This window comes from Plecotus auritus (assembly GCF_963455305.1).
Source record: "Plecotus auritus genome assembly, chromosome: 1".
NCBI classification, from domain to species: Eukaryota; Metazoa; Chordata; class Mammalia; order Chiroptera; family Vespertilionidae; genus Plecotus; species Plecotus auritus.
This window is the reverse complement of record NC_137770.1, coordinates 236,714,686-236,741,760: the sequence shown is the minus strand read 5'-3', so window position 1 is coordinate 236,741,760 and position 27,075 is coordinate 236,714,686. Positions and strand designations below refer to the sequence as shown.

At 39.7% G+C, this 27,075-nt stretch overlaps 1 protein-coding gene across 6 annotated transcripts in view; it reads right to left on the bottom strand.

The window, feature by feature from the left end:
* KCNIP4 (potassium voltage-gated channel interacting protein 4) overlaps positions 1-27,075 on the bottom strand; it is a 995,976-nt gene that overhangs the window by 233,558 nt on the left and 735,343 nt on the right. The gene's annotated exons all lie outside the window — the stretch shown is intronic.

The window sequence follows — 27,075 nt, the reverse complement described above, 5'->3', positions numbered from 1 at the left end:
TCCACACGTTTTTTTCTCCTTCTCCTGTTCACTAAAATAATATTAGATGTTACTATAAAGTCATGGGTTTTGATTTTAAGATGAAAATAACAGAGGGACAAAAAGAAACCTTTGGAGGTGATGAATATATTTATTACTTTGATTGTGATGATGGCAATATAAGTGTATACAAAGGTCCAAATTGACCCAATTGTATACATTAATTATGTGCGGGGCTTTTTTTGTTTTTGTTTTTTTTTAAATATATTTTATTGATTTTTTACAGAGAGGAAGGAAGAGGGATAGAGAGTTAGAAACATCGATGAGAGAGAAACATCGATCAGCTGCCTCTTGCACACCCCCTACTGGGGATGTGCCCGCAACCAAGTTACGTGCCCTTGACCGGAATCGAACCTGGGACCTTTCAGTCCACAGGCCGACGCTCTATCCACTGAGCCAAACCGGTTTTGGCCGGTTTTTAAAATACCAATTACACCTCTCTAGAGCTGGAAATATTTGAAAACCAGCATTTAAACATCTAAATGAAATTTGGGGCCTTCCCAAGAAGCACTCTGGGGAGCCGGCACTGAGTTTAATGGTGCTACCGAAGCTCCAGCGCTTGTTGAATTCCCCAGGCAAAATGCCTGCAGAGTTTGTGACACATTCTTTTGAATGTCTGCTGGAAAAATCCCTGACCTTTACATGATGGATTTGAGTTTTGGAAATAACAAAATTGTATTTGGAGACAAGTTCAACAGTCAAATCAAGTGAACAAAACTAATAAGAATGCCTTCATTACGGTCTTGCAAAACTTGTTTCAAGATCAACTACAATATAGAATTTTCCAACTGATTTTTAGCAATAATAGCATAGTATATTAAGGTCATAGATTAAGGTGAAACATGTTTAGGGTGAGATATTTGAAAATGTAAGTTATGATTTTTTTTCAAGGTTGTCTTTCTTGTACACTTGGGTTTTTGTTTGAAATGAGATCAATTTCAGTTGATATTAGGCAATTTCATGCTACCAGGTCAAGGATTGATGAAACAAAACAGTTTCTTTCTTTCTTTTTCTTTTTTCATTAAATTTTTTTTCCCAGTTACAGTTGACAGTCAATATTACACTAGGTTCAGGTATATAGCATAGTGGTTAGATATTTATATAACTTACAAAGTGAACACCTCAATAAGTCTTGCACCCACCTGATACCACATAAAGTTATTACAATATTATTCTATATCCCGTAGTCTGTAATTTACATCCCTGTGACTTTTTTGTAACTGCCAATTTGTAATTCCTAATTCCTTTACATTTTCTACCTGCTCTTATCTGACAACCATCAGTCTGTTCTCTATGAGTCTGTTTCTGTTTTGCTTTTTAAATTTATTTTGTTTTATAGATTCCACATATAAGTGAAATCATATGATACTTGTCTTTCTCTGTTTGAGTTATTTCACTTAGCATAAAACCCTCTAGGTTTATTTATGTTGTTACAAATTGTAAAATATCATTATTTTTTATGGCCCAGTAACATTCCATTGTATATATGTATCAGTCTCCTTTATCCATTTGTCTTTATTGGAGCATTTAACCCATTTGCTTTTAAAGTAATTATTGATAGGTATGCACTTATTGCTATTTTATTAATCATTTTCTGATTGTTTTTGTAGTTCTTCTCTGTTCCTTTCTTATTCTCTTGCTTTCTTGTATGTTGATGACTTTCTGTAGTGTTGTGTTTGGATTCCTTTCACTTTATTTCTTGTGTAGCTCTCGTAGATTTCTGGTTTTGGTTACCATGTGCTTCATACGTACAAAGCTATATTTATAGCAGTGTATTTTAAGTTGATGGTTGTTTACGTTCAAACATTCTAAAATACCTACCATTTTTACTCATCCCTTCCATGTTTATGTTTTTGTCATTTTCTTTTACTTCTTTTGCGAGTATGTGTATCCCTTAATTTACTTTTGTAAAGATGATCTTCTTACTTTTGCCTTTTAACCTTTAGTGTTGGTTGATTCACTGCTTTTATTATGTGTTTGCCTTTGTCAGTGAGAATTATTTTCTTTGTGATATTTTCTTATTCATATTTTTTTATTTTTTTTATTTTTCTTCTTAAAGAGTATTGCAATACTGGAAACCAAACATTTCAAAGGTTACTTTAGGTTGCATCATCCTGTTCCAAGATCTACCTTTTATAAAACATAATGTGCACATATACCTCATTTATTCTACTAAATGTCTCCAGATACTGTAGCAACAAGATAAGCATAGTAAGCAAATAATTGGGCAAAATATAAATAATAATATTGATAATAATTAGGGGAAGCAAGAGAGAAGAAGTAAACTGCATTCACTTAAAAATAACCTGAAAATAATTGGCATGTTTGCCTTTTTGTGAAAGTCACTAAGCCAGCATCATGATCTGTCCTCATTAACATTACAAGTGCTGCTTCTACAATATTCACTTCCTGGTTGCATTATAGACCTGTTTGCATTTTGTGTGACTGATGAACTTAAGGCTTCATATAATCTTGGTTGCTGAAACATCTTCTCATCACTGAGTCACAACCTGCCATTATTCTGAAAATCTTGCAAGGGTCTAGGATACTTGGACAAGGTTAATATTTCTCTTAGCGCTTTTTCATCTTCTTGTGTGTGGTATTATTTACAGCCAACTTTGGAAAAAAAACAAAACTTTGCATACTTACATTGCACCTGCTTCTGCATTATACATGACTGTGATTTAGACTTATAAAAAATGTTCACAGTAACCAGATCTCTGGGCATGCATGTGCTTACTGAATAATTTATTTCTTAGTTTCCAACTAGAAAAACACATTTATAATGAAACTCTCTTTCTCACTTTGTCTCCATGTCAACAAGAATTAAGTCTCTTTGATGTTGGCTGTACAGGCGAATCTCCCAACTTTGGCCTCAACGAAGCATAACCAATCCCATTAAAATCATATTCCCAGAGTGCCTTTGAAAAAGTTCCTTGCTGTCACACTATCCCTAGACTCAACAGATATCTTTTTGGATGTACTTAATGCTCGTGTTTATTTCTTTCAGAATCTAATTTCATCACTTAGCTTCTGTGGCATAATCGAGACAAGCTGAATGAATTATCTCCTAACTAGTAAATTATTTAAAAAAGACCCAAACTAGTTTCAAAATATTTTTGATGTTTGGAGTGTTTCAGAAGGAAGGAGGGAAAGAATGATAATCAAACAGAAGCATGATAAGAATGTAATAAGCTAATCTGTCCAGGAAGTAACTATGGCACAATTGAATGGGGGGTTTGTAGAAACAATATGTTTTTATAATATTCTAACATTTCAATAGGACATGGGCTCATAGAGGGCAAAGATCAAGCCTTGTGGCTTTTTGTGTGCCCAGCACCTAGCATTATTCCGGCATATATATGGTAGGTGCTCAATAAATATTTGTTGAATATAATATTATATATGCTTTTCTAGGGAGAAAAAAGTGGTTTGAAGTTCAGGGTAAAGAATCTGATCATTTGACTCTCCAAAAACGTATGTGCTTTTCATTTTCAGCATTTCATGCCACAGAAAATGTTCAAGGAGCACCTGGTGAACCAGATTAGTATTATAAAGTAGGGGGATTTATGTATGACATAGGAAGTAGGACTAAATTATTTCTACCTTCCAGATTGAAAATGAAACAGTCTTCGAAAATACATCTGTCCTATATTCCTCAAGACCTTTCCTGATGGTGGGATAGTGACCAGCTTGATACCTGCCATGATGTTAATAGGCAATGACAACTAAATGTGCTGGCTTTTCTAGGTAACACATTTAACTAGAAACCTAATGCTTTAATTCGAAGGTGTGACTCACTCTAAAGCTGTGAATTAAAGCAATTGAGGGGTAGAATATCATGGCCCAAGGCATGAGCACAGAGGAAACTTCTCACTGGGGAGCTGGGAATGAAGTGAGATGAGCAATAATTGGACGCTTGCAGCCATTTAGTGAATTCAAGGTAGTAAGGTAAACTCCACCTAATTCTGGGCTAGAGCCAACAAGCAAGGGGTCTAAACACAGTATGTAGCACAGATATAGCAGAATCGGGACATACATCCTATTTCAACATCAGCAGAGCTAGGAGGAGGTAAATCTGAGATGATGTGACAGGCACTGGCATCAAATCCAGCCTTGGGGGGAGGGAGGAGGGAAGATTGCAGGAATTAGGTAAGGAGGTCAGGACTTTCAGGGAAGGAGAGTGGAAACCAGAAGCCAGCTAGAGGGCTATTAACTATGCTGACCACATGCTGAAAACAGAGGGTCCAACTTGATGCTCGTGAAGGTCCTCCAGGGCTACATTTCCTCCAATGAGCCAGTGACCTCCAGACATCAGGCATGGGGTTGGCCAGCTCTTTGCAGTTTCCACTCAGCAGCAGAAAAGAAGTCCTGAAAATACTATGGGGCCTTTGAGCTCAAAATGACCAATGCCAGAGAACTACAGCAGCACTTGAAACAGTGGAGCTTTTGAGTAATTCCAACCCGTGCCTCCTAGGGGGCGCCCTGTTCCTTTCACACCTGAGGTGACCTCTCTAGGTAGGATGTGTGTCAGGTGAAGGGGAACATTGATAGTCTATTATAATGAATATCAATGTCCATTTTGTGCCTAAAATTGGAGTTTGGGTTTAGAACTTAAACAAAAATACAGGGAGTGAGTCAATGGACAGACTTTTTTTTCTTTGTTTCCTTAGCTCCTTGAAGTTTGTCAACCACTCATCAGATACTCAACAAGTATCTAGTGACTAAATACACCACTTGCTTCAGAGATGGTACATATATGATATGCCCTTATAAAAGCAAAGCCATTTCATAAAGTTAGGAAATTTGGAGGTGAGGTATCGACAGATTCGTCTCTTGACCAAATTTATTCAGGGTCTCCTGAAATTTTCAAGTAGGCCTTGAATTTGAACTCCTGTGTTCATCTCTGCATTGTCCAAGAATTTAGCAAGAATCCTGCTAAGTTGGTTTAGCCAGAATCCCCCATCTGCCATATCTGATCACTCTCAGTATCCAATTGGATATAGAAACTGATAGCTAAGAGGCAAACATGGCCTGTAGACATGTGTTGTTTCCTTAGTGTGCTTTTAAAAATCAGAATAAACATGTCTTTAAGCAGAACATGCCTCTCCATCTTTCCATACATCCTCCTATAACCCCAGCACATGGTTGTGCTACACACGTACAATGCCTTAAAGGTTTTTGAGTTGGCAGACATTGAAGCTCAAACCACAGGCTCCAATGTGCTGCTCCTACTCCTTGGTTAATCTCAGAAGAACATACTGTCTGTGGTATTCCCTAAATTAACTGCAACTGCCTCTGCATATAGGCCTTTAGGAATGCTCCCATTCATCCCATATCCGTTAGCTCCTCCCGTCATTATCTAAGGCTGCTCCTCATGTAAGTATTAATTCACAAAGTAAAAAATAGAGCCACCTGCCAGGACATTTTATCCACATGACTCTTGATTTAAAACATGGCGTCTTCCAGATGACAGTCCCTCTTCTGTCTGTAAGCAGGTAAATGCCCTCTGCACCCCAGATTTGCCGGACTGTTAATGACTGACCCACCCAAAAGGGCGCATGATCTTCAGGCTGCACAGAGAAGTCTTTATCTAGATACTTGATGGCATTGCCATTCTATCATCCTTCAGATAGATGAGCTTGCTTTTAAAAAATATTACTTCATATCTTGTATCCAAGAAAATTAAGCACTTTTCAAACTTGGAGAGCATTATTTTTATTACTACGACTAGACGGTAACTGAAAATTGAAAACTATTATCATGATTTATCCCTCCAGATGGTTATGAAAAGATGAATTGAATATAGTCAATTAAAAATTAATAAAATGACTAGTATGATGAAGTAGCAAAGCCCAAAAGATCTGGAAGAAAGAGTCCAACTTGTCTTTCTGAAGACTGAGTTATTTGAGTCTGTCAAGAATGGGGAATCACTACAGAAAAGAGCTACTAAGCCTCTTAAATATATTTAAGCTGCTTAATATAACTTGGTATTCCTGTTTTCTCAGTCATTCCACCTTTCCTCAGGACACCTCCAACCACTGAAGAATGGAACATAATCTCATGCTTGCTAAGATCAAATCATATGTGAACCTAGACTATGAACATTCAACCTGTACAAGCATCTCAAAAATAAACAAACTCAAATCCAGTTTTCATATTATGTAGCTTGTAGGCAAATCCAACTACTTCATTTGATGCTATTAAAATAATATTTTGGTTCATAGATACAGTGAACAAATTGATGATTGGCAGGTGGGAGGGGTGTTGAGGAGATGGATGAAAAGGTGAAGAGATTAAGAAGTAAAAATTGCCCAGCTAGTGTGGTTCAGTGGTTGAATGTCGACCTATGAACTTGGAGGTCATGGTTTGATTTCTGGTCAGGGCACATGGCTGGGTTGCAGGCTCAGTCCCTAATGTGGGGCATGCTAGGAGGTGGCCGATCAATGATTCTCTCTCATCATTAACGTTTCTATCTCTCCATCCCTCTCCCTTCCTCTCTGAAATCAATAAAAATATATATATTTAAAAAGAAGTAGAAATTGGCCATTATAAAGACAATCACAGGGGCATAAAATACAGCATAAGAGTATAGTCAATAGGATTATAATAACCCCAGATGGGTACTAGACTTAGTGGGTGATTACCTAGTAAGTTATAATAGTATAAAAGCATAATCACTATGTTGTACACCTGCAACTAATATTGTATGTCAATTGCAATTGAAATAAAAAAAAACAGCAAAAAAAAATCTTTTGGCACAGAACTACAAAGCCATATGCAACTGGGAAAGGAAGTATAAGGGGGTTAATACTTAAAGTATTTTCAAGATAATTTTGGCTATTTTGACTATACATGAAGTGGTCCCTTTGCACTGACTTTAGCACTCCATATCCCTATCATGAGATGAAAATCCAGAGAAACTAAACCTGGAATTAGATGACTTAGGTAAGAAAGTTTAATTTTTTTTGTGATGCATATCAGAAATAGCACATATGCAATAATTCAGTAAAAAAAACTCAAAAGGTATTTCTCTAATTCCTACTACAGTTATAACAAATGAATTATAGAGGATTTTCACCCTTAAAAAAAGTCACAAATTACTGGGTCCAAATGCCCCCCACTATTATTTAATGTTTTACCCCGCTATTCCATACTTTTTTTTTTTAATCACAAATTGACCCCATAAAATGTGAATAAAAATGCATTCTTCAGGAAGACAATACTAAAGCAATGGTTAATACATTAACTAGGAGCCATTAAAAAATATCCAAAGACCTAAAGCAAATCACAGTTATGGAAGTAAAGAAAACTGTGATAAGAGTATCTCATCAGAGAATATCAATAGAGATGTAGAAATCATTTATAAAAAAACCACCAAATGGGAAAGAATGCTTGAGTTGTAAAATACTACAACTAAAACAAAACAAAAATCACTAGTAGAAAATGAAAAGACCACATATAGAATGGGAGAAAATATTTGTTAATCATATATCTGACAAGGAATATGTATCTAGAATTTTAAAAAATTCCTACAACTCAATAATCAAAAGATAAATAACCCAATTTGAAAATAAGGAACAGATCCGAATATACATTTCTTCAAAGAAGATATCCAAATGACCAATGGCACATGAAAAGATGCCTAGCATTTTAAACCATTGGTGAGATGCAAATCAAAATCAGGAGAGACTGCCTCACACCCACCAGGATGGCTCTAATAAAAAAGGCAGATAAGAACAAGTGCTGGTGAGGATGTGCAGAAAGTGGAACCTCACACTGGGGGAAGGTAAAATGGTGCAGCATTTCTGGAAAGCAGATGACAATTCCATCTTTACACAGAGAGCTACCTCATGATCTAACAAGTAAGTGTGACTTGTACTATTTCATGATGTTTATATCATGTCCACCTTTAATTCATTTCTCTTACTGATAAATTTATTCTACTGATAAAAACCAGACCTTTTTCAATTCAATATGGTTTGGAATCAAGTAAATTAATGTTTTTTCTCTTGCATTGTCATTAGATAATACAATGAGTTTTTCAATACCACTTGGTACAACAACACTTTCATCAACAGAGTCCTCTCTAACAGATTCGCTGGTTCCACTCTGGTTCAAGGTGATTACTGTTGATAAGGCTGACTTGGGAGTCCGGCTTGATTAGGAGGTTCCTTCATAACCGCTAGTGAAACACTAAATTATATTTAATGCCATGTTTTATTAAGTCATCTTATTCTTGGAAAATTGGCAAACCTTGAATATTATCTATAGTTAGTCTCCAACAACTAAAATACCTGATTAAGCCTGTCAGACAGTGGAGTTTACAGAAGGATTTTTAAAGCTTACATATTTATCTGCACATATTTCCAAAGACATTCTTACATGTTAATACCTTTTCTAAAGTTGTCATTAAACACTAAGCAATAAATTCAATATCTGTACTAATTGGCTATATTTAGACTGAGTAGAAATGTTTCCTTAATGATTTCTTCAAAGTTTCAACCTTACCTGCTGGCATTTAGTGAATGCCAAAATACTTAATTCAGGACTGAACTTTTTGCTTTGTGCAATAATATTCTATTGTTACTGACTTTATCCTGATAAAAAATTCTATCTCCTATATTAGAAAATGTATTTTTGGATCAAGTAAGTATGTTTTTTTTCTTAAAGTGCCCAATATGTCATAGAGCTTTTTAATTTAAAAATGTCCACAAAATGTAAAAAGAAAAAGAAAACTGACAACTTGAATCAAATTGAATGAGGATACAAGAGAGGACTAAGTAGAACCCAAGAGAGGAGTGGCTAAAGATAGCCAAAAGAACTCTTGGGTGGAGTTCAGATTATAAACAATTTCTTAGGGAAAGAAAGGTATGAGAATTTAGGATGTTAAGGTCCCATAGTCACCACAAATTAATCTGATGTCAATTGTTATAATTTATCCTTTGTCATATAGGATTTGATTTGTCTGATACCCATACAGGTGATGCAGGGAGAGAGAAGAGAGGAGGCAGGTCCATCTCTGGAGCTTGCTTAAATGGTCAGAGCTTAGGAGGCAAACTAGAACTGGGTATCTGGAGGACTTAGAAATCTTGTCCTAGGATGGACCAATATCAAAGCAGATGGAGCCAAATTCTGTTCTTAAGTCCAAGTGTTTAGCAAGGGACTTAGAAAGATCAAGACAAATTGCTGTTGAGTGGACACCAGAATGCTACACAGAGTGAGAACAACTGAGGGAGAGAATACACAGACAACAGTTCACTCATTGATTGATTTTCTTTCTTTCCAATATTTAATATCTATGTATTTAGTGCCCTCACTTTGCTAGGCCTAGCGTAGGATTTGGTGATATGATTGTAAGAAAGGTCAGCATAATTTTTGACATCGCATGATGTAGATTCTAAAAGAAAGAGAGAAATATTAATCTAAGAGTCATGAAAATAAAAACAAATTACAGTCCTGAAGCATGTTTATAAAGGAAAAAGTTGCCATGAGAACATATAATGAGGGGACCTGGCTCCTACACACTGCTTCTTTCAGGATCTCTTGCCTTCTGATTTCTGGTGGGATTCAACCAAAGGGAGGCATCCACTCCAAAACAGTGGGAGGAGAGGGTCTGGATCTTTCTTCCTCTGTTTCTTGCCAACTTCTGATTTCTAGTTCTCAGAATGGCTATGTATATTATCATCAGCTGCAAGCACAGTTCCTGCCATGTGGTCCCTCCTCCATGGTTCCAGCTTTTGCTGTTGTTAGTCCCTGGGAGCCTCAACATCCCTGCTGGGTCCATGGCAACCCCTTCATAAATTTCACTCAGAATCCCATTGTAGTATACCTTCCTTTTCCTGCAAAGACAGTGACTAATAAAGTCAATCAGGCCAAGCCTGGGGGAAGGCAGCCTAAGCGGATGAAACACCATGTGTAAATGCCGTGAGGTGGGCGGGAGCATGGCCGGTTGTGGGGTCAGTGTATCAGGGACACCAACCACAAACCATTTGGAAGAGGAAGGAGACTTACATAAGGACTGGATAATGTAAAACTTATTGGTCACATTGAGAATTTTGTCTTATAATAAGGACAATTCTGAAGGATGTAAGCCAGGGTGTAATGTAATTACATTTCTATTTTTAAAAATTATTCCAACTGTCCTGAGAGGAGTGTATGGGGGAGTTTCAAAAGTGGATATGGGTAGACCAGTTTCTTTCAGTAGTTTGGGAGAGAGAGAGAGATGATGATCAATTAGACAAAGAGTTGGCAATAGAGATAGACGGAGGAAACTGATTTGGAAGGTTAAATCAGAGGTCAGCAAAGTATGGCCTGAGGGTTGGCTGTCTGTTACTGTAAATAAAAGTTTAACTGGAACATGGACACACCTATTTATTATATACTAGAGGCCCCATGCATGAAATTCATGCAAGAGTAAGTCCTCACAGCCCCGGCTGCCTCGGTCCTCGCAGCCCTGGCTTTGTCCAGAAGGTTGTCCAGACGGTCAGCCGTTGGGTCAATTTGCATATTATGCTTTTATTATTGTAGACTGTCTGTGGCTACAACAACAGAGTTGAATAATTGGGACAGAGATTGTGTGGCCCTCAAAGTTTAAGATATTTACTATCTTTAAAAAAAGTTTGCCATCCCCTAGGTTGCATTTGGCTTTGGATTAATATGGAAATGAAGGAAAGAAGGATGGGTTTTAAAGATGATATCTGGGTTTCTGGCTTATGCAAATGAACCCTGTTAAATGCATTTACTAAAATAGGAAATAAATGGTAGTCTTACAATAAAGACCAGATTTAAGACCAAACTCATGAGTTTAATATTAGATGTATTGTATTAAAGATGCCTTTTAGATGTCTAAACTGGCAAAAAATCGACATTTGAATACATGGGTTTGGTGTTCAGAATTGACATTCAAGTGGAAGATAAAAATTTTGGGGTTGTTGTAGGCAGAATAATGATGCCCTATAAATGTCCATGTCTTGAATGCTAAATCCTTTAAATACGTTACCTTACACAGCAAAGGAGATTTTGCAGATATGATTAAACTGAAGATTGTTATGAACTGAATTGTGTGCTCTGCAAATTCATATGTTGAAGCCCTAATCCCCAAGCTGACTATTTTTGGAGATAGGGCCTTTATAGAGGTAATTAAGTTTAACTGAATCTTATTTATTAGTAACAATAGGAAGTTAATACAGCAGTTACTGGCTGGTGGAAGTAACAGGCACCAAGATAGTTTCCAGTAATGAGGATGGAATGCCAATGACCTACTTTTATTGGGATAGAGTTGAACTATAGGGTAGACTTTTATAAATGCTTGTGTTTGACACAGTCACATTTACTCAGAGTTGGCTCTGCCAGTTATACTGCTCCTTCAGAAAGGATCCCTTTCAGACTCTGAGAGTGATATTAGTTTAGGTGCACCATTTTGAGCTATACTCTTCATGAATTTGTCATCAAATCATTCCAATGCTAAGTAAGACCTTTTCCAATGACCTTTTGTTTTAATTGCATCTGTTGTTTTAATTGCATATAAAGATGAAAAATTGTAAAAAAAACTCCAGATTTTCCTTTGAAGAAAAAAGCAGTAACAACTTGAATTCAAGAGGGAAAGGACCACTATTCTGATTTTGTTGCAGTGTCTCAGAGCTCAGTCCTCTTATTTATATATATTTACTCCTTTTATTTTATCCAACCTCATGGATTTAAATAACTTGTTTATCACAACAACTCACAGCTTATATTTCTAGCCCGAACCTCTCAAACTTCAGATGCATAACTAATTGCCTACTCTGCATCCCCACTTCGATGTTTAATAGAAACCTCACAATCAACATGTGCTAAACTGAACTCCTGACCTCCCCATAGCCAGCTCTACCCATAGCTTCCTCATTTCCATTAATGAAAACACATCCTTCCGGTCATTCAAGTCACCACACTGGACTCCTCCTTCAGGAAACCTGATGCCTCCACCTTCAGAACACACCCAGAGTCCCACCGCTTCTCACCACCTTTATTCTCCCACCCTGATCAGAGATGCTGCTCCTCCAGCCTGAATTCCTGCAACAGCTTTGTAACAGTCTATGTGCTCCTATCCTTGCTCCCCTACATTCTATTTCCAAAGCAGCATGGTAAGTCTTTTAACATGGAAGTCATATCATGCTACTTCTCTGTTCAAAACCCTGCAACAGTCCATAATTTCATTTACTCAGGCAAAGTCCTTAAAACTGTCTCAAAGGTATTATATAGTCTGGCTTCCACTTACCCCTTTTACCTCCATATGCTCCCTTTACTCCATTGCAGCCATAAGAGCCTCCTTGAATGAACATGTTCCTACTCCAGGTATACTGTAATCAGGAGGGAAAGTAAATGTGCTTCCTAGAGGGGGATTAGTGAGGTGGCTGGAGCTATCTTTCCTCCTTCCTCCCCCCCTCCCTTCCTTCTTTCCTCCCTCCCTCCCTCCCTCCCTCTCTCCCTCCCTCCCTCCTTTCCTTCCTCCTTCCTTTCCTTCCTTCCTCCCTCCCTCCCTCCCTCCCTCCCTTCCTCCCTCCCTCCCTTCTTTCCTTCCTTCTTCCCTTCCTTCTTCCCTTCCTTCCTTCCTTCCTTCCTTCCTTCCTTCCTTCCTTCCTTCCTTCCTTCTTTTCTGGCATGATTCATTGGGCAAAACATTTAGTACCTTCTAGTGTGTATTATGTAATTACTCCATGCCAGAGATAGGCAAATCAATAAAACACAGAGGCTCACAATTCAGCTGGGAAAACCAATATGTAAATGAACTGCTGAAAAACAATGTAATTAAGGCAGACTTAGAATGGGGGGGATGTAATAAAAGAACACCATGTCAAAGTTGGAAACTGAGATCTTATACCATGTAAGATCATCCCAACCAGTGAAGTCTGGAAGGACCCAGGTGTTCTAAGTTATCTAGTGACCTGCAGGTAACTCTACATAATAAATGTATGTCTGCAGAAACCATGCCTTGCTCTAGTGTGGAGCATGGCTTAACTACAAAATTATGTTCCTTATAACACAGCTCAAGAACATTATAAATTTATTTCATTGTTTTTTCTTTTCCTGGGCTAGTGAAGATGGTTCTAGAGTACATTGTTATCTTTAAATGAGGCTAAGTCTAGAAGTTGGAGAACACTTTTTCTAATCAACACCTCTCTAAAATGATTTTCAGAGTAAAAGGTAACTTGAGACTCCAACTGTAGTCAAAGCTTGGTGAATTTCTCTAACAAGACTAAGTGCCTAGGGAAACAGAAAATGAAATGCATATATCCAGCATATTCCTTCCACTTTAACTTAAGATGTTTTTAACCCTTGACATCCATGATGAAAGAGTTAAACATTCTATCTTTACAAAAGATCTAGGTCTAATTTTCAAGCAGAAGAACCTGAACATTTTGTAAATGTCTTCTATAATAGGCTTCAAACAAATTCTGTAGACCTATAGTATATTTCAGAGAATATGTTCAAATGCTCTTTGCAAAAAATTTATTCCTAAATTACTAGCTTTATATTTACTTCAGGATATTAACTAAGATTTGGTGCATGCAGACACACAAATACAAAAGTAGACACTTTTGCCCTGGCCAGTGTGCATCAGTTGGTTGGGCATTATCCAGTGTCCTCAAAGTTTGCCAGCTCAATTCTCCATCCAGGGCACATGCCCAGGTTGTAGGTTGTGGATGTGCAGGAGGCAGCCAATTGATGTTACACTCTCACATCCCTCTCTCTCTCTCCATCTCTCTCATTTATATCCAAAAAGCAAAAAACAAACAAACAAACAAAAAAACACAATGAAAACTATATAAAAACTAGAGGCCCAGTGCATGAAAATTCATGCACTGAAGGGGGGGTCCCTCAGCCTGGCTTGCTCCCTCTCACAGTCTGGGAGCCCTCAGGGGTGGGAGGTGACCTGACAATCAGGGAAAGGTGACACTCCATCACACCTCTGCTGCTGCCACTGCTGGCAGTACAAGCCTAGGCCGGCCCTGGTTACCTGAGCCTTGGGTGGCCCTGGGCGGCTGGGCAGCTGCCATCCAAGGCTTGCCTGTGCCTCGGGCCGGCACTGGGCAACTGGGGGCTGAGGGGACTGGGGGACTCCGGAGGCAGGCACATGGGGTGGGCCCGGCCTTGCCGCGCACCTGCCACCCCAGTGGGGCTGAGGGGACTGGGCACTGCCATCTTTGAGGGCAGGGCAGTCAATTAGCATATTCCCTCTTTATTAGATAGGATACTTTTATCATTATCAGTGTTACTTAGAATAACATTGGTAACTAGTTACCAAACTTTGATATGACAACCTCTCCAGAAGCTCAGTAAAGTGTGTAGTTCATAATTGCTACTAGATTGAAATATCTGTTGATTAGAATTTGCAGAACTGGAACAAAAGTGACTGCAGTATCATTTGTTTGGTATAGGAAACACAGTTGATATCTTAGCCATATTCCCATGACCTTCCTTGGAAGTCATCTAAGATAGTTCCATTTATATCACCGCTGCCCAAATCTACCTGGGGGTGTTCCCTGAGCTCAGTGAAATGCCTACTAGAGAGGTAAAGGCACTGGAGTGACAGTTGCCCAATAAGAGACATGAATTGTCCCACAGTGACAATTTGAAGGCAGGTTCCACATGGTCTCTAAAAGGATCTCCATGGGACTGTGCCCATATTCTTTTGTTAACTTTAATTTCTTCTTGTTCCCCATTCCCACTCCTTCACACAGCTTCCTGGGATCACATCCAAACAAACTCCTTGCACCTACATCCTTGTCCTGGTATCGGATTTCCTCAGGGATGGGTTGGGGGGTGCAACCAAGGCATTTATTTGTTAATTCTTTATAGGTATTTATTTAACTCTTACTCTGTACCATACACCTTTCATTCATTATGTCAGAATCCTCAGTAGTTTCTCTTATTATAATACCCATTCTACAGATAAGTTGATGTTTAGAGAGATAAAAATAATTTATGATTTATAGAAGATGGCAAAGCCTGAAATTAATTTCTACCCCTTTATTGCTATCATATTACTACCCTTTGCCTTTATTCTGTGAATTCTGATTAATAAAATGAACATAAGACCAATGCTGCTATATGGTTACATTTTCTAAAATTCAAATTTGGGCATGGGTTTTGACCTCAGGCATACAAAGGTGTGTTTTTGCTGTGACACATGCAAAGATGCTACTCTTCACAGGACAATTTCCCATTGGTTCTACCACTCACCTGCTCCCTGCTCTTGGCTTCAGTTTCCTCAAATAGAAAAAGTCTTGGCCTAAGTGTTTAGGATCCATTGAAGAGCAATATACAAACCTGAGTTATTTGTAGTCTAGTCTCTCTGGCCAATTCCATGTTGCTGGCCCTTTGTCCTATGTTGAATTATCTTTGAAACCACTTTGAAAGCACAAGCCATTTTGTTCATTAGATTCCACATATGAGATAAATCATATGGCCCTTGTCTTTCAAGCAAAATAGTGACAGACTCATAGATAGAAAGCATGCTAACAGCTGTCAGTGGGGTTGGGGTGCTGGGTGGAGGGTGGGGGGATTGAGCAAAAGAGAAAAAAAAAACTCATGGACATGAATAACAGTGCGGTAACTGTCAGTGGATAGAGGGTGGGGGAGGTGGAGGAGGGTATATGGGGGATAAATGGTGATGGAAGGAGACTTGACTTGGGGTGGTGAACACACAATACAGTGTACAGATGATGTGTTGTGTAATTGTGCACCTGAAACCTGTATAATTTTATTAACCAGGGTCACCCCAATAAATTCAACAAAAAAGGAAAAAAAAAAAAAAAAGAAAAAAGCACAGGCCAGCAAACTTTATCTGTAAAGCGCCAGATAGAAAGAGTTTAGGCCAGGGGTGGGCAAACTTTTTGACTCGAGGGACACAATGGGTTCTTAAACTGGACCGGAGGGCAAGAACAAAAGCATGGATGGAGTGTTTGTGTGAACTAATATAAATTCAAAGTAATCATCATTACATAAAAGGGTATGGTCTTTTTTTTTATTTCAATAGTTTTATTCATTTCAAACATTTTAACAAGAAGAATGTAAACACTAATTATTATAATTTGAAACTTCAAAAAATGGAGGAATCATAGCACAATAACATACCTTATATTGAAGATGGCAAAGACAAAATAAAATTGCCTAACAAAGGAAAGGTACAAAAGCCTTTCAAATTAAACTTAAATATAATAAAATAATTTAAAACTAAAACAAATAGAAAAGAACAAAATGTGTAAACAGTAAATTAAACATTTTCTTTAGTGCAACTTCTAAATTATGCCCAGGACGTAGATGTAGATGGCAATGTAGACTGGGTTGAAAGGTTTTTGGTCTTTAAAACATCAACTTCAGTGGGAACAGTGATGTTGGTCTCCTTTTTAGCTAATGCTCTGATACTGTGCTCTCCAGGGGCGTGTCTCCCTACATCACCACGATAACGTGTCTACGCATTCCCAGGGTGACGCGTCTGCGGGCATTACAAGGAGCCTCTGGAAGATTGAGAGGTTGTTCCTTCTACTGAATGGGCAGATATAAATCCGCCCACTCAGAAGAAGGAGCTGTGGCCGTGTTTCCCGACGTTGCCATGTTAACACTGCTGCTGGTGAAGGAGCGGAGGGGAGAGCAAGAGAACCCTCCACTCTTTCGGCTCCGCGGGCCGGATAGAACAGCCGAACGGGCCGGATCCGGCCCGCAGGCCGTAGTTTGCCCACGGCTGGTTTAGGCACTGTGCTCTGCAAGGCATTTGCCACAATTACTCAGGTCTGCCATTGTAGTTTGAAAGCAGCAGGACAATACAGAGATGGATGAGCGTGGCTGTTCTTCAATGGACTATTTACAAAAACAGGTGGCAGAGCCACTGAGCATGCTCAGCACTGCATGCAGAGAGCAGTTCCCGAAGGCACTTGTGTCCTGTAGTAGCAGACAGGAGGTAGCAGGAAAAAATCCACACAACACTTTCATTTGTCTCACTGGCCCTGAAAATTTTGGAGATCTTTCTCCCAGAGCTCCTTAAAGAAACAAAGAAGAAAGAAAGCTCTGTGTCTCTCTTATCTGAGCCCCTCTGAGTGATTTCCCTTTGAAAGGGAGTGTTTTGTATTTGCATTTGTGCTGGGCTTAGAGGCTGAGATGAGTCAATACTTGATGGCCTTGTATCTGCAGAGCTGGAGAATATATAAACATTGCATTGGCCATGAATTTTCCTTTTGAACCAAGTTTCTGAACAAGTTTGCTTGCTAAGGGTCTATAATTGGCATTTTCATGATAACCCCTCTAATACCGAGCTTGTTCAAAGGACTTAAGACTCAGGAAAACATCTTTTTGAGGTCGAATCTCACATACTTGATGCTATTCAAGGGATACATTTCTTTGTAGAAACTTTGCATGTAAAGCTCACTAAGCCTATTTCAGGGAAGCCTGTTACAAAAGGGTTTTACAAAGCAACTGCTGCCTCATGCTTATGCTGGAATGTTTAGTGGGTTCTCTGAGTTGACAACAAATAAACAGAGTGGAACCTTACTTCCGATCCCATTTGTAATGAAAATCTCTCCTGTACTGGTGATTTGTAATGAATGACAATGCAGGAAACCTATGTAAATACCCTAGAGTTGTGGAAAGATTAAATAGGCTGCCTTGTGAAACAGGGAATTTCTTGTTATGAGATGTAACCAAGCAGAAGTTGAATAACAACCAATGATGCTGTTTAGGGACTTTGCATTAGGTGAGGGTTTGAGCAAATAGGCTCAATAGAGCCCCATCTACTCACTTGTTGTCTAGACTCCACACCCGCCCTCTCTCCTTGGACTGTAGAAGCTCCAATTTTACATATTGGATGTTTAGGATGCTCTCCTTTGAAGAAAATTTTCCACTACTAAGAGTTTTTAAAAATAAAAAAAATGAATTTTAAACCGCTGGGCAACAGAGATTTCAATTTCTTCTAACTCTTGGATTGAAAATTTTCTACAAGTAGGTTTTGACACATTCTACATGAGAACGCTTCCCTTTCCAACTCCCTCCCAGTGTCTTCTAGTCTCCACTTAGCAAGGAGGAAGCCTGTTTATTCCTGGTAATTTAAAAGCTGACTTTCAATAGAAGAGTAAAAAATTCTCCACAGGTTTTCAAATCACAGGGAATAGCCATCAGATTTAGGGTACTGGCCATAATCAATAAATAAACTTTTCAAAAGTCAAGCAAAGCTGTGTTTATTGAGAACTCAGCCCCCTAGGAAAAAAAGGAAATCTTTAGCTGATGTCTTTAACCCACTGCATCTTGTCCCAGAGCACATTCTGTGTGCTGTTTCCTTGTGTGACTTTTAGATTTTTCTTCATCTTTATAGCTGAGATCTCCAAAATAGAGTCAGAGAAAAGAATGATGAACAGGAAGCAATTAGAATACAATACAGAAAAACTCAAAGACATTAGCATCAAATATATACCAGGTATTGTAGGTATTCATAAAAGTGTAACGAGTGAATAAATGATCGAGATCATTATTACAGACATTCTATACTGAATCCTTCTATAAAAAGAAAAAAAAAATTGAAGCAAACATCTTCTGATTTAAATATTGGGTCAATATAGATTTTAATAGTAATTTGGGAAAACTGTCTCATGGCAAACTTTAAAGCAATAAGCAGGCATTCTTCTTATGTGGAAACTACTAACAGTAGAAAATACTGATTTATATTTACCGTGTGAGCTCTGAAACTGCATATAGTTTGTCTGGGAAAAGCTAGTGAATTTATGTTAAAAAGAAATTTGCTTTGTATAGCAAGTGTCATAAACACATAATTACATGATAAACAAATAGAATTCCTTTTTTGTTTTTTTTCCCCAATATTTGCCAGCAAGGCTCTAGTCAAAAAAGAACTCTATGTTTTCCATGTTAAACCAAACCAGTTGGCAGGCGAAATGGGGGAGACATTTTTCACTTATTGTCATTAGGATTCAGTTCATACTAGTAAAGCAGTCCCTTCCCCGAACCCCGGAGTTCTGGCGTGGAACAGAACCAAACCAAATTACAGAACCAAATCGAATTACTATCACCCCGAAGCTTCATCTGTTTGTGTTTGTTTACTTCTCAGTGTTACAGATAAACGCTCCTGGAGGCTTTCCTGTCCTAGAAAGAGGCAGTTTGCCTCTCTAATAGCACAAGCTGTGCTGAGAGTGTTCTCTATGGGCTCCAGATGCTGTGACTGTTTTGTTCCCACTTTCAAATGCAGAGTGAATCAGCTCAGAAAGTCCTTTCAATTCGCCCAGGTCTCTAAAGCCCTGGGATCAAGGGGCACCGTGGCCCTTTCCCTGGTGTTCCTGAGCACGGTGGCCGGTGATGCTTCCCAAAGATGAGTTCTGGGTGGCTAAGGACAACCCTAAATAGCTTTGTTGCAGTGACGGTTTCCCTCTGCCAGGCACCGGTGGAGGGCCACATGGATTGACAAGGCACAGTGTACACTCCATCTGTTATCCTAAGTGTTTGCGGAGATTATCTGCCAGACAAAAGAGTTACTGAATGAATTAAAAGTAAATGTCACTTCCTGAAACTCAGCTCAGTAAACAGAGCTTGGGGAAATATTGCCTTTCACCCGAGATACAGCTATTGGGGTCAGGCAACATGGTGCTTTCAGCCCTGGTTCACATTTGGAGAGCCTCACAGTGGCCCTGCCCCGTATGGAGGGGATCACTGGACAGTTGTTTCTCTCCAGCAGTTTGTAGATGTGGATGGTTATGGGAAATCCACAAACAGCATGGCACAGTCCAGCGTGATCAATAGGATGACACAATAATGGTCCAAAGCAATTCCCTTCTCGCGTCCTTGGCTCTTGACTGCATTTGCTTTTAATGGACATGTGTCTGGGATGGCATTTGCAATGTTTTGTGTGAGATCATTGAATTTAATTTCTTATCTAAGTTGCTAGTTGGTTCTTGTTCTCACCTTTAATACAGTTGCCTCTGTGATAAATTTGTCAGAACCGATAGTTTCCAGCACACTGAATCATTTACCTTGCCTGCAAATGCCAAAGCTAATTTTAATATGTATCAAAAATTTTGAGATTAGAGTATGGCATCTTACTAATCATCAAATAAAATAAGCACAGTGGTTGAGATTGCTCTGTAGCAACTACTAACAAGAGACGTGGCTCTGAGACATGCAGCAAACCAAAGGGTTCCCCAAGATATGTGATTAGTGCCGGGGCCCCGCCAGCAGGCGAGGGGATCCCAAGGCAGGTACTGGGTGTGGAGGCCATGGGGGCATAGGCTACCAAGGAGACAGAACTGAACCTCACATCACCCTGCTTGGTCCCAGAAGGATGGCTGGTTAGCCAGAGACGGGTAAGATTCCTCAGGGAAGGAACAACCTAAGACAGGCACAGTCGCAAAGGGGCCATCAGGAGAGAACTTGGGGGTCAACAGAGGTGGGGCACAGACCCCCACCCCCCACAATTTTGCAGGGGCCTGAACCCTCACCCCTTCTGAGGGAGGTCTCCTGCCCCCATGGCTGCTTTGCTTCCCATGCCCAGCTCATATCGGGACCCAGGTAACAGACAGAGACTTGGCCGACAGCAGCTGCCCTCTCACTGCAACAAGACTTGTTTGAGTTGTCTTTTACCCATGGTGTGGGGAAGTGGGTTTTTGATATCTAAATCCAGCCTAGCACCAGGAATGCTCAGGGCCTACTCAAGAAGGCAAATAATCCTTTCCACTAATATATACAGGGTAAAATAAGATTGTTTTTAGAGCATTAAATTTGACAGTAAAATAGTAGTCAAGTTCTCAGACTAATTTAAATTGGCTAAGTGAAATAAGCGAATATCCTAGAAAAATTAATGGTACTGGACAAAAAGCTGTTCCTAAAGTGTTAAATAAAATTTTTATTGGTAGTTCATCTCATGGTAAAATTGCATAACATGTAATGAACCTAAAGCAGTCATATTTTAGTGCAAAAAATTAAAATTTAAAAGCTATCAAGACTACATTATAAAATTTCCAAAAGCCTCCTAATATTTAAATCAAAAAAGGGGGGATAGTAGAAGAATATCATGTAAGGAAAAATATCCTGTAAGTAATTTACATCTAGAAAATTTTTACTTTAGAAAATTAACTTTCATTTGTAATGCTAACAGCAAGACACCCATGAAAAATACACATGGTGTCAAAACAAGCCAAAGGAAAATAGTTTGGGCAAAAAATGAAAAAGGATCCCAAGTCAAATTTATAGAAAAGATTCCTCTATTAACTTTTGGTCGAGAATATGTTTGTATATTTTCAGAAAACAACTCCAAGACCATGTGGATTCCTGCAACAGAGAGGAATTGACAGGACTGCTCCAGCCATGAAGACAGAAGAGAAACAGTCCAGAGATGGAAGACACTGACGGCGCCTTGCCATACTAGCAGTCAGCAGCTGTGCGTCACTGCAGGTTGTCCAGGACCAAACCAGAGAGGGTCAGACCTGCATTACCACCATTTGTCCACCATCCAGAACTGAAATATCATTGGTGACATGTACACATAAGGAACTGTTTGACATTGAAATTGGGACTCAAAAGAACTGTTGGCCCAGAAAGAAACTCACTACAGACTGATTCATTTGCCTCTCAGAATAACCATTATTGCTTGTCTCATTTTCGGTTTTTATAAGTGTATTTCTAGTATCACATGATCTCACTCATCTAGGGGAAATAATGAACAACATAAACTGATGAATAAAAACAGACCCGGAGACAGGGAAGCATTGATCAGACTGTCAAACCTCAGAGGGAAGGTAGGGGAGGGTGGGGGTAAGGGGAGAGATCAACCAAAGGACTTGTATGCATGCATATAAGCCTAACCAGCAGTCATGGACAACAGGGGGGTGGGGGCATGTGTGGGGAGGGGTTTGGGATGGGAATGGGGGGATGAGGATAAATATGTGATACCTTAATCATTAAAAAAATAATTAAAAAAACCCACCAAAATGCATAAGCATCTTAGTTTCTTAAGTCACAACTCATGTTCCTGTTTCTGTGTGCACAGCAAATTCTCACAGCTGGTCACGTGCAGCCATTGGAAAGCCAAGAAGTATAGAATCTCTGATATCAAGACTTCACTGACTAGGAGGCTAGTGTGAATGATAGAAGTGGTAAGTGTTTAGGAAAACAAAGGGAAGGGAACTTCCATTTATTTAGACTTTATCGTGCGTTGTTGAAGTGAACACCCTCTGTGTTCTGCCTGGATCCCCTCGTTGCCCAGTCACATCAGCTTCTAGTGTCTCTCACTGCTTCAGTAAGTGTTTGCTTCATTTAATGGCCTGCATTTGTGACTCACCTTGGGATCCTGGCTTTGGGGCTGCTGGAGCCCCTGTGTTCACTGGGGCAGAGAGTAGAAAGTGCCTGAGAGTTTATGGCCACACTGTTTCCTGTAGCCAAATTGATAATGAGGGAGGAGGGAAGCCCTACTCTCTTAAGTCTTAGCTGAGTCTGAAGCATGATTTGTACAACACAGCTCCTCTCTACAGAATCACACTGAAATCATTCCCTTGCTTGGCTTCTCTCCTCTTTCCAGTCTTCTTTCCCCCATGCTTTCCCTCCTTTCTCCTGGAAGCACTTTTTTGTTGTTGTTGTTTGTTTTTATTAATCCTTACCCAAGGATATTTTTCCATTGATTCCCTTCTTCTTCTTCTTCTTCTCCTTTTTTTGTTTTTTAGGGAGAATGGAAGAGAGAGGGAAAGACAGAGAGAAACATTGATGTGAGAGGAACACATCAATTTGTTGGCTCCTGCACACACACTGACCAGGGTCCAGGCTGGGGAGGAGCCTGCAACCAAGGTACTTGCCCTTGACTGGAATTGAACCTGGGACTCTTTGATCCACAGGCCAACAGTCTATTCACTGGGCCAAACTGCCTAGGGCTGGAAGCACTTCTTTAATAAGTCATTTGCCCAGGGATCCTTGTCTCAATGTCTGCTTGGGACAAGCTGTGTGCTATGCCTCTTTCATATATTATATTACATGCACCATGCCTTTTACATGGGCTGTATTACATATGATATGCCTTTCAGCTATGCTGCATATTTATTCTGTTCAACAATTCTAGGAATAAATCAAGGTTCAGAGATTTTAATTACCTTGCACAGTATCATAGAGGTATTAGTCGGTAGTGGTATGTGTCTATCGAATCCTAATCTTGTTCTTTTATTATATTTTAGACTCAGCATAGGCAAGGGATATGAAATGCATAAATGCTACTTTGGGAATAAATGCATTTGAAGATATATGACTTCTATAAACTAGGCCTCATGCAAATGCTAATTTCTTACCAAGAAGATATAATTTGAGAAGGAAAAGATAAACACAAGTTTGTATTCTATATTTGCTGAAAAAAGTATCAGGCATATCTCTAAAACAAGTCTTAGACACTGCTACATGCATCATTTCATGCCTATTTAAAAAATAAAATGCATTAGAAGTTACCTGATTCACTATAACATGGTCTTTTTTAGATACAAATCATCGCAAACACTAGATTGATAAAATCATCCTTGCTGCCTACCAAGGAAGTTAAGAAGCTTGACAGAAAATGATGAAGGTCCTACAAACTTTCAGCTTGGACTGCTTACAGCAAATTAGTTCAAATTCATAGTTTCAAATGAATAGAATTATAGTTGCATTTAGCTTGATCTTTCTCATTAATAACTTCCATGGTGTTTCTACCACATTTAGTTTTATAAGGTAGCTCTGAAAAACAAACAAAAAATGCTTTCTACAACTTCCACAATAAAACATTCCTCTTAGGTTGTCATTAAATTTACCCCAAAGATCTCATTATCTTTTGCTTTTTTTTCTTTATTGCCTTTAGTGCTCGGGGAACCCAGAGATGCCACAGCTGCAGGGCTGTTTATGACTCATACAAGAAGCACTGACAACAGTCTCATGAATATATGACTTCAAGACTGGCCTCCTTCTCCCACTTTCCCGAAGCTACCTGGTCAGACACAAAAATACTGCCCACTTTGCCTGCTGTGGAAAGGCTTTGACTCCCTCACTCCAATATCAGGTGGCAGCAATGTGGGGGGTAAAAGTGGTAAAGTTCAAGTCCTACCACACAGTTGGAGGAATGACTTATAATAAACACAACTCTCAGAAAACAGGATGCTAATCTCTAAACATTAGTTGCACAAGTGCAGATTCAACTCATGCACATTAAATGTGAAGCATTTTATAAACATCGACGTTGTGAAGATAGTACTACTACCTTCCTGCTTTACAAAAGAGTCTGAGAGAGCAATTGATAACTCACTCACTCCAGTAAGTGAATGGGCTGAGATTCAAAGTCATGCTCAAGTTCGGTGCCCTAGTTCCTTTATGATGTACCCTTGGGCTCTGAAGTCCAAAATGGGAAAGGCAGCATCATGGGGAGGCAAGCCATAGTGAATTCTCTAGGTCAGCATCCTCATGTCTGCATTGAGACAGTTTACACAATACAGTCACAATATAATCATCCTTTTTTATTGCAATGCCACTTTAGGCAGAACGGCCATAGAAGACTGAGAGGGAAGCTTGACATGACGGTCATAGAACTGATACAGCTACACGTATAAGCTTCAAGAGAGAGAAGCAGGAAACATCCTTTAGTCCTAGAGAGACTTACTCACTTAAGGGCCCTTGAGTCCCCTGTAAAGACCTAGTATTTCATTCTATACTATATCTATTAAACACATTCCTATTGGGTACCTACTATGTGCCAGATACCTGCCCTCAAAGAATTTACTTTCTAGTAGAAGACACAAAATCAGCTAGACCATTTCAGGTTATAACTGCTATTAAGAAAATAAAATGAGCCCTGGTCTCTCTGGCTCCGTTGGAACATTGTCCCATGCACTGAAGGGCCAGGGATTTGATTCCTGGTCAGGGCACATACCCAGGTTGTGGGTTTGATCCCCAGTCAGGGTGCATATGGGAGGCAACCAATCAATGCCTCGTCTCTCTCTCCCCCTTCATCTCTCTCTAAAATTAATAAAAACATATCCTAGGGTGAGGGGAAAAAAAGAAAAGATAATGATACAATGACGAGTGAAATTGCATTCCTTTTATTTATTCACTAGTGGCCCGGTGCACAAAATTCATGCATGGGGGGGTTTCCCTCAGCCCAGCCTGCACCCTCTCCAATCGGGAACCCCTTGGGGGATGTCTAACTGCCGGTTTAGGCCCTAAAACAGGGATCAGTCCTAAACCAGCAGTCGGACATCCCTCTTGCAATCTGGGGCCACTGGCTCCTAACCGCTCACCTGCCTGCCTGCCTGATCACCCCTAACTGCCTCTGCCTGCCTGATTGCCCCTAACTGTCTCTGCTTGCCTGCCTGCCTGATTGCCCCTAACTGCCCTCCCCTGCCGGCCTGATCTCTCCCCCAACTGCCCTCTCCTGCCTGCCTGATCTTGCCCCCAACTTCCCTCCCCTGCTGGCCTAATCTCACCCCTAGTAGCCTCTGCCTTGGCTCCCACCACCATGGCTTTGTCCGGAAGGAATTTGGACATCCAGAAGATGGCTGGTTGACCCAGTCTAATTAGCATATTACCCTTTTAGTTGTATAGATAGATCATATAGGATAGGATTGCTTAAGTGGGGGGGGAGGGCCTTTTTCATCAGGAGGAGATGCTCTTGGCAGACAAAAATACATAATCCCTATATCTGGACTGATAGTCAGCCATATGCACTATACTGCCAAACCGGTCATTAAAAAATTGAACCATTTTCTTACATCTTACACCAAACAGCTGTTGCCCTTAAAACCCCTCCTCAGCCCACACCTTAGGTTCTGCCTTCACAGTTCACCCAGATTAGGTTCTGATTGGTCGGTTTCTATGCCAGTCAACATCAAAAACTCTGCCTCCAAGGCAGCCATTGGCTCCTCACACTTCACCCAGATTTGGTTCAGATTGGTCGGTTTCTATGCCAGTCAGCGTCTCCGGGCTTATCAATGGGCCTGCTGATCAGCAAGGCGGGGCTGATTAGCAGCCCCAGGGGAGGCCCAAGAGAAAGGGAGGCATGGTTGCTGGCCAGGCCCGGAACAAAAAGGAGAGGCAAGTGCTGATCAACAGCTGCCACAGAGGCTACAGATCAGACCCTGATTCTCTCTCTCCAGGCCTGATCCCCAGCTCCCTTGGCTCAGTGCTGGGTCGCCATAGGCAACCCATCATTGACGTCCGGTTGGTGGAGCTTTTGGTCATTTTGGGTGTTTATGTACCCTGGGTTTTTATATATTAGGATATGTCTACTTTCTCTAATAGACTATAAGATCCTAGGAGTGATATATTTACTTTTATTTATTTTTACATGCCTAGCATCTAGCATGGTGGTAGATATTCAAGCTACTCAACTCGCACTCATTTAATGAATTAATAGACTTGTGGACTAAGGAAGCAGTTGTCAAAGAAGTGCTCTGAAGGGTTGCTAGTGGAGCAGAAATGAAGAGCTCAAAGAGAGGCCTACTTTCTCCATTGAAACTGAAACCACACGCTTTCAGACTTTCCCTCTTTGACACATTTGGTGTTCCCATAGCAGGAGGCAGACTGTTTACTCTGTCACATTATCCACTAGGGTCCACTTTCCATGAACACTTTAAAGGTAACAAGGTTGCAACCAGCTATTTTCCAGGAAGGATAAAAGATAATAAAAAAGGAAAATAAATTTAGTGCTTCAGGACTTTGGGGACCTGGGTTTCTTAGTTGGGTTTAGAAGGCAAGTTCGCTTCACAATATTGCAGCCGATCCAAATAGTCACATGTCAAAAGTGCATCTTGATTTTTAACTGCCATTGCATTTCGTAAATTGTCTCTGACTAAATTTGAAGAACTTTCACAATATAATCATACTCTTCTTAATTGCAATGCTACTTTAGGCAGGATATATATCAAAATCAAGATTTCTTTTTAAAGAAACCATACAACTGACACTTCAGCTTAGCCTTGACTAAATCAATATTAGAAGTTACTAGGGGGTCGTGATGAGATTTCAGGCCCCTGAAGATACACAAACAGGATAGCAAGTGTGCAG